Here is a 9823-nt window from a genome sequence, read left to right as displayed (position 1 = left end):
ATTAAATTTTGAATTACAAAAAAAAATTGTATTCTTTGAATCAATATTGACTAATTTTTAAGGTATTTATAAGTTGAAATTTTTACCTTGGTATTTTAGAGTCTTATTTATTTATAACTATTAAAATTACTAAAAAATTAAGATTTTTTTTTCATTTAATGAATATCAACTTATTGTGTAGTTTTTTCTGCTAATTTTGCATTCATTCTAGAATTTTCATTAATTATTGTATTTTTTATTGGTCAAATAACTTAATATAATCATAATTTCAATTAAATAAACATTAGTCTAATTCTAATAAATTTTAAATTAAATCTAATAAATATGAGTAAGTTATATATAAACTAATCCTTACTCATATTTTAATTAGAATATAGTAATTAAGATTAAAAATGTTTCTAGAAGTTTAACCAATATTATATATTTAAATAAAAATATTACATATTTAAACTTTCAAAAGTATAATATTTTAAATAATTAATGTTTGAATATATGTATAGATTAGTTGTAATTTTACCATAATAAAATAAATAGATATTAAATTTAATTATAATTTAATTATAATAAATATTTTATGAATTTTTATTTAATCATAACTCAATAGTTACAATTTTATAAATCTATTTTAAAAAAAATATATTCCTTTAATAATCGTAAATCAATAAAATTCAATTGAAGAATAAACAAATATAATAAATTTACTAAATTGTCCTTATTAACTAACTATTAGAATTTTTTTAGACAAACTAACAATTATGTTATACCTTGAAAGTTTGTATTGTACATGTAGTATTTTAGAGGGAAAAATAAATTAAATTAATGTTGAATTGAGAAAATAAAACTACACTAGAGTACTAGACTTTTTTCAAACTAAAATGACACTTATTTTAAAACAAATAAAAATAATGACCACAAAATATGTATGAGAGTATATAAGTTAATAGTTTTTTAATTATTGTTTCAAAATATTGTTTTATATAATAAAGATATATTTTTTAAATAGAAAATGAAAATTCTATTAGTAATCAAATTTATATTAATGGTCATTACACAATTTTTTTTGGATTTGAAAAATTTGTCCATTTTGATTACAAGCCCAAACTAGTGCCTTTATGCTGTCACAATTTAATTAAAAATAAGAAGAAAAAAACAATATATGAAAATTTGATGTATTTGACTAAAAATTTAAATTACCTACTTTAACTTTTTAAATACTATTTTAGTTTCTATTTCATAAAAAAAAATGAACAATGTGCAACAAACTATAAGCACAAACATAGTTTTAACAAATTATAAATCCAAAAAAAAAAATACTAAAAACAACATTTGTTGGATGTTTACATTTTTTTATTATGAGAGCATGGTTGTTTAAACTTTTGTTTTCTTTTGGATAATATATTTAAAATAATATAATCAAAAAATATATATCATTTTTTGAATAAATAATAATGTTTTATTGATTTTTATTTATAAGCCTTAATTGAAATTTTATTCTCGTATTTTAACGATTTTTAACGATTTTTAGATTTTGAACCTATTCGTAATTTTGATCCTTAATCTTTATGAATTTTAAATTTTAATCCTTTTTATGTATCCATAATTTTGATCTCCTATTTTTAGATCTACAATTTTGATCTACAATTTAACCAATTTATGAAATAAAAACTTTAAAATAATTTATGAAAAAAACTACTAAAATATCATAAAATTCTTTGTAAAAAATAGAAAAATAAAAATAAAAATTATGTTAAAATTAGGAACATGAAAAACTAATAAAAATTAATAGCTTAAAAAACTAATAAAAAATCAATAAAATAAGAATAATGATATAATAAAATAATGTTTATTATTTTTTTTAAATACTATAACAACAAAAATTATATTTAAATAATTGTCTAAACTTTTTAAAACACTCTAAAACTCACTTCTAATGTAAATTTTGAGTACCTTATGATTAAGCACAAACCTTCTAAAACTCTTTTAATCAAAAAAATTATATTCTTTTCATTGGATCTTTCAATTCAAAATTCTTTCCTCTTTTTCCCTTCAAACTCTCATAAAATTTAAGTATCTGTTTAAAAGTTTATTTTTGGAAAGTTTTGGAGGAGAAGCATTTGAAAAACTATTCTATATTTTAAAATGTCTTTGATATTTTTAAAAAAATTTAAAAATAATATACTATATTAGTCTATAAAATCATAATATTTTTTAAACTTTTTAAAATATCAAATATATTTCAAAATATAGACCAACTCTCCAAAATCTTTCTTTTCATACTTTTTCAAAAATAACTCCCAAAACATCTATGTAAATAAAAAATTTACAAATAGAAAAACATTACCTTATTTTCCACATTTCAGTATAATTCTATCAACAACTTTATTACATTTTAGATATCATCGTTATTCTTATTTTACTCAGTTTTACTGGTTTTCAAATTACCACTTTATCAAGTTCCTTCATTGTTTTGATTTTTCTAATTTTTATAAATAATTTCATAGTATTTTAGTGTGTCTATATGTCTACTTCCTTACTTTTTAAAATATTTTTATTATATTTATTAAAACAATTTATAAAGAATCCTTTAATATTTTTTATGTTATTTACCAAAAAAATTAATGTTATTTGTCTTGTTAAATAATTAAATATTATATAATATAACAGTAATTTATTAAATTAATAAATGGTATATCATATTTAATATGCTACATCATTGTTTTTTAACTTGATAAAATTGGGGTCAAAATTTCAGATATAAAACTAGGAGGGCCAAAATTCATAACTCTGTAACAAAAAATTAAAATTGTATATTCAGAAATACAAAAATCAAAATACATAAATTGTTAATAAAAAAATTATAATTATAATTGAATTTTGAATTTGTGATAATACAATATACCTCAATTAACAGAGGTCAAATCAACTAATATTAAATTGATATTACAGTTCAATAGTTTGAATTTAATTAATTTTATTGACGTGAGGCCTTTATAGATGAATAATTTATAAGTGTTTTTGTTAATTTTGAAATTTAACCTACCACAAATGAGTTTTTAGAATCTAACTCCATAAATTAAATTACACATAATAAAAAAATTCAAATTACCTTCTGATAGAGATTCGGGTATGATAATCCTGGATAACTTCGAAGAATCGTGTTCGTACACTTTCCGAACAAAGTATTTCGACCCTATTCTTGCCTGGGTTCACGAAATCTTTGTGGGGATAATTCTTGAAGAACAATTTGTTTCTGGCAAAGAGAAATGTTCAGGAATGTAGAGAGAAAGTTTGATTTCGTTATCATTTTGTTTCGAAACTGAGGCCAAATGACTCCTTATATAGGAGATCAATAACAGAAACCGAAAAGACGCAACTGTTCAGAAACGGTTACGTCGGTTGGGAAAGGATTCGAAATTCAAAAGAAAATTTCGAACGTTGGAACCCCGTTTCAATTATTCGCATTCAATTATATGTTGGCTCGACGAGCGTGCACTCCGCACTACCCCTAACTCGTTTCCAAGCTTTAACGCATAATTGCATCGGCCTATAGTAAATCACATTACTACTAAAATACATTGATGATACTAAAATCACCAACAAATCCCCCTCATTTTAGTGTAATCCTTTATTTACTCAGTATATACAATAATATATACAAGGATATAACACACAGGTATAACGATCAAACAAATGCATAAATGAAAATGTCTTGCGATTGAATTTTCATCTTAGTACAAATACACATTCCAAATACTCGAAAATCGGGGTGTCATAGCGATTGAACCCGTCAATCCATTTGAGTGTCTGAAGATATAGTACACATATGTTTCTTACAATACTCTACTATTCATACTTGACACTTTACAAGCCATGCGTCCTTATCCATTAATAAGCATATAGGAAGCCAAGTCCAAGCTTCTTGAAGCGGCAAAACTTCATGCTCACATAGGTGATTCTTTTAATCTTGCACCTGCATTTGTAATTTTCCAAAAGAACCATTAAGAAGATATAATTCAACCTAGCCATCACTTACAGGTCTGAGCACATACCTTGGGAAGATAAACACAATTGCTCCAATCTCTAACTATGATCTTTCCACATTGAATTCTGCTTCTAATGTTGTATTAGAAGGGAATTGGGTATACCATAGCTAATAGATTTAAATGGACTTTAATCCCATCCCAATTACCGACTTCTTCACTAAGTCTCTAGCTAACCCCTTCGTCAAGTGGTCAGCTAAGTTTTGTTGCGACCGAACAAACTCAATAGATATCACCCCATTCATGATTAATTCCCTAATCATACTATGTCTAACACCCAAATGTCTAGACTTTCCATTGTATATTTGACTATAAGCTTTAGCCAATGTGGCAGTACTATCACAACGGATAGAAATTGGTGATATCGGTTTAGGCCATATCGGAATCTCGTATACCAAATTCCTTAGCCATTCCGCTTCTTTACCAGCAGCAGCTAATGCTATAAACTCAGATTCCATTGTGGAACCAGTTATACATGTTTGCTTCTTGGAAGCCCATGAGATGGCACCTCCCCCAAGCAAGAACACCCATCCACTTGTAGAGGATGAATCTTCAGCATTATTTATCCAACTAGCATCCGAATAACCCTCTAACACCGAAGGAAATCCCATATATGACAATCCATAATTCATTGTACCCTTCAAGTACTTGAATACCCTAGTTATCGCATGCCAATGATGTCTACTAGGATTACTAGTAAATCTGCTCAACTTTCCAACCGCATAAGCAATATTCGGTCTAGTGTTAATCATAGCATACATCAAAAAGCCTATAACTTTTGAATATTCGAGTTGATCCACAGGTTTACCTGTATTAGGCATAAGCTTTTCTCCCGGATCCATGGGAGTACTTACTGGAGAACAACTTTCATAATTGAACTTCTTGAGTATTTTCTCAATGTAATGAGATTGCGTAATTACAATCCCCTTATTCTCCCGTTTAATCTTAATACCAAGAATAACGTTCGCTTCTCCCATATCCTTCATGGAGAACTTTGATGACAAGAAGTTCTTCGTTTTATCAACTTGATTTTGGTCGGTGCCAAAGATCAACATGTCATCAACATATAAACAAATGAAAACTCCTTTACCGGAAGTATCAAATTTGCTATATACACATTGTCAGCTTGGTTTAGAATGAAACCATTAGACAAAACAACCTCATCAAACTTTTGATGTCACTGCTTCGGAGCTTGTTTCAGCCCATACAACGACTTAACTAGCTTACACACTTTATGCTCATTACCAGGCATTACAAATCCTTCAGGTTGCTTCATATACACTTCTTCCTCCAAATCACCATTCAGAAATGCTGTTTTGACATCCATTTGATGAATCACTAGATTATGAATAGCCGCCAAGGCAATCAACAATCTAATAGTAGTGATACGGGAAACAGGAGCATAGGTATCGAAATAATCAATCCCTTCCTTTTGTCTGAAGCCTTGGATAACTAATCTAGCTTTAAACTTGTCAATTGTACCATCGACTTTCATCTTCTTTTTGAAGATCCATTTGCAACCCAATGGTTTGCAACCTGGTGGTAAATCAGATAATACCCAAGTATTATTTTCCATGATAGAACCAATCTCTTCGTCAATTGCTTCTTTCCAAAAAGTAGAATCTCGAGATTTCACGGCTTCATCATACGTTCTTGGATCCTCCTCTATACTATAGAAATAATAGTATTGAGTGTCAATCTGATCCTTTGATCCCTCAACTAAATATAGTTGAAAATCAGATCCATAAGATCTAGATTTTCTAGCTCTTTTGCTCCTACGGGGTTCAAGTGTCTCACTTGGCACATCATTTGAATGATCATCCCTTAGAGATTCATCTGAATTAGGTATAGAGTCATTTGGTATAGGTATAGAAGAGAAACAATTCTCATCAAATATGGTATCTCTCGATTCTATAATCGTGTTAATAGAAATCGAGTCATTAGGTTCTATAACATAAAACCTATAGGCCTTGGAGTGCTCAGCATATCCAACAAAGATGCAAGCTACACCCTTTTCACCCAAAGTTTTCCTTTTTGGGTCCGGGAGTCTAACCACGGCCCTACAACCCCAAACACGTAGAAATGTTAAGTTGGGTCGTTTCTTATACCAAATTTCATATGGGGTAGTCTTGTTCCTTTTATTAGGAACCCTATTTAACAAATAGCAAGCCGTTAACATAGCTTCTCCCCAAAACCCTTCACTCAAACCAGAGTAAGATAACATGGCATTCACCATTTCCTTAAGCACTCTATTTTTCCTTTCAGACACACCATTTTGTTGAGGTGTATAAGGTGGTGTAGTCTCATGAATGATTCCTACGGATTGGAAAAATACAGGATCATAATATTCACCACCTCTATCTGTACGTAATGTTTTAATCAACACATTCTGTTGCACTTCAACTTCAGTTTTATAAATTTTGAATTTATCTAAGGATTCGTCCTTAGCGTGCAACAAATAAACATAGCAGAATCTAGATGCATCATCTATGAAAGTGACAAAATATTTTTTATGTCCTAATGATGGAGTAGCATGCAAATCACATAAGTCACTATGTATCAACTCAAGAATGACAGATTTCCTTGTTATACTTTTAAAAGGTTGCCTAGTGATCTTTGTTAACATGCAAGTTTTACAATTTTCTACATTTTTATCAAAAACAGGAATTAAATCATCTTTAGACATTTCATGCATTCTTTTATAATGTACGTGTCCTAGACGAGCATGCCATAACGATGAATTGATAACATTCGAAGAGGACATAAATACAGAACCAGAATCATTAGGAACTCCATTCAAATTCATCATAAACATACCATTATTATAATATCCAAATCCTACAAACACACCAGACTTCGATAAAACATATTTATCAGATTCACACACTTGCTTGTATCCAAGCTTATTTAATACAGGACCAGAAATTAAATTCTTACGTAGTTTAGGAACATACAAAACATTAAACAAAGTAATAGTCTTTCCAGAACTGAATTCTAGCACCACGTTTCCTTTGCCTTCAACGGGAGCGAAGTGATCATCTCCCATGTAGAGGACAGAACCATCTTCCACTGGAACAAGAGTCTTGAACCAGAAACGATCCTTGCAAACATGTGTTGTAGCGCCAGAATCAATCCACCACGCGATAGCATCATCCTGTACATAGAATGCTTCAGAATTTAGTGAAACCGAATGTTTAATCAAACTATTCAAATCACGAATTGATTTCTGACCTTGGTTTTCGGATTGGTCCTTAGACCCCTTTCCTGAACCACTTGCATTCGCGTTATCATGCTTTTTTCCGGAACGACAATCCTTCTTGAAGTGGCCTGTTTTGCCACACTTCCAGCATTCTAGTTTCGGTTTCTTGTTGGCACCGAAATTGCCCTTATTATTCTTGAAAGCACGCTTCTTTCCTTTGTTTTTGTTGTTACCGTTCTTACCACCCTCTTCGACCATATTAACCGAGGGTCCAGCAATTTCTTTGCCTTTTCCTTTGTCATCCTCCTGCGCTCTTAGAGATTCTTCTATGCGCAAGTGACTTCCAAGTTGGATCAAAGACAGTCCGTCTTTTCCATGCTTCAGATTGTGTTTGAAATCCTTCCACGAAGGAGGCAACTTGTCTATGATGCTTGAGACAGATATTGTTTCATCCATCTTCAATCCGTGTTGTGTGAACTGTCCAAGGATTCGGAGGAGTTCATTGAATTGTTCCATGACAAACCTCGATTCAACCATTTTGTAATTGTTGAAATCGGTTACCAGGAACTTTTTACTGGATGAGTCCTCTGCCATGTACTTGGATTCGAGACAATCCCACAATTCCTTTGCAGATTCTATGTTTTGATAAATATCAAATAAGGGATCAGACATACCGTTAAGAATGTGCCCTCTGCATATGTAGTCGTCGTTCTCCCATTTTGATCTGCGCCTCAGATTTTCAACCGTGTCTTCCTCCAGAAGTTCTGGAATCGGTGTAGACAGGACGTGCACCACCTTCAACGTTGTCAACATGAAATGCATCTTCTTCTGCCAACGCCTGAAGTCTTGTCCTTGAAACTTGTCCAATTTTCCGAAGTTTGTAGTCATCTCCTTGACGGTGCTTCCTCCAGCCATGATTATCAGAAAATACTTTGTTCGTTTGTTAGAGATTCGGGTATGATAATCCTGGATAACTTCGAAGAATCGTGTTCGTACACTTTCCGAACAAAGTATTTCGACCCTATTCTTGCCTGGGTTCACGAAATCTTTGTGGGGATAATTCTTGAAGAACAATTTGTTTCTGGCAAAGAGAAATGTTCAGGAATGTAGAGAGAAAGTTTGATTTCGTTATCCTTTTTGTTTCGAAACTGAGGCCAAATGACTCCTTATATAGGAGATCAATAACAGAAACCGAAAAGACGCAACTGTTCAGAAACGGTTACGTCGGTTGGGAAAGGATTCGAAATTCAAAAGAAAATTTCGAACGTTGGAACCCCGTTTCAATTATTCGCATTCAATTATACGTTGGCTCGACGAGCGTGCACTCCGCACTACCCCTAACTCGTTTCCAAGCTTTAACGCGTAATTGCATCGGCCTATAGTAAATCACATTACTACTAAAATACATTGATGATACTAAAATCACCAACACCTTCCATAGGTTTTCAAATATGAAATATGTTTTTTTTAATATATCACTTCAAGAGGATAATTCAAATTACCTTCCAGAGGTATGAAATATGTTTTTTTTAATATATCACTTCAAGAGGATATTGTAAACTATGGTAAGTCATGTTCAGTTAAATTCATGATATCATTTTAATTAGGTATTTCTTAAAAAAGAATTGGGAATATACTAATGTGAGTTGAGGTTAAATACATATAAATAAAATGATACTCATAATTGATATATTTTTTTTTTGCTATCGATTTAATGGTTAATACATAATCAGAAAAATATTTGTGGAGAAGATAAGAGAAAATGTGGTGATCGGTTTTGAATTATGATTCCACATAAAATATAATCAGAACTAAATAATTCACTAATTATAATATATAAAATGCATTTGAAGTGCTAGCTTTATGATAGGAGTTTAGGATGATAAACCTTAAGGTAATGAATTTAAAGCTCTTTAAAGACAGTTGTGATTGAGAGTATTGAGGGGAAATATTCACAATAGATCAAATTTTCGAAGATTCACTCAAATAAATAAAAATTATGATTCCACATAAAAAGAAAATTGTAAATCCTCTAAATTATAATTTTAAACGAAAAAATAGAAAATTATTTCTAAACACATAATTACTCAAATCTTAATACATCCAAAAGATTACGTGTTATTATTGGGTAGAAAACTAAAATTAATTATCTCTGTTTATATTAATACTCAAATTATATTTTTCTTTCTATTACCCGATGTGGAACTTTGATGAATATTTATTTGACTCAACAAATCTTCTGTTCATCAAAATGATTAGCCACTCTTGTAAAATTATTATTCTTCATTCTTTTTGTCTTCTTTTTCCCTTGATTGGAATTTTTTTGTTACACTTCCCGACTCTGATACCAGTTGTTGGAAAAATAACAAAGAATAAATTTTTACGCACACTGAAGCATATATAAAAAAAGAAAAATAAGCAAAAATTCAAACAAAAAACTCATAAAATTATAATACAACTTGTAATTTTTACAAGGACAAAATTGCAAACCCTCTCATACAATTGCAATTTGTAAGGAGAAAATTGCAAATCCTCCAAATTAAAATTTTGAACGGAAAAATTATAAACCCTCTCAATTACAATT

Source organism: Lathyrus oleraceus, chromosome 4 (assembly GCF_024323335.1).
Source record: "Lathyrus oleraceus cultivar Zhongwan6 chromosome 4, CAAS_Psat_ZW6_1.0, whole genome shotgun sequence".
Classification (NCBI taxonomy): Eukaryota; Viridiplantae; Streptophyta; class Magnoliopsida; order Fabales; family Fabaceae; genus Lathyrus; species Lathyrus oleraceus.
Note: the sequence above shows the minus strand (reverse complement) of the source record.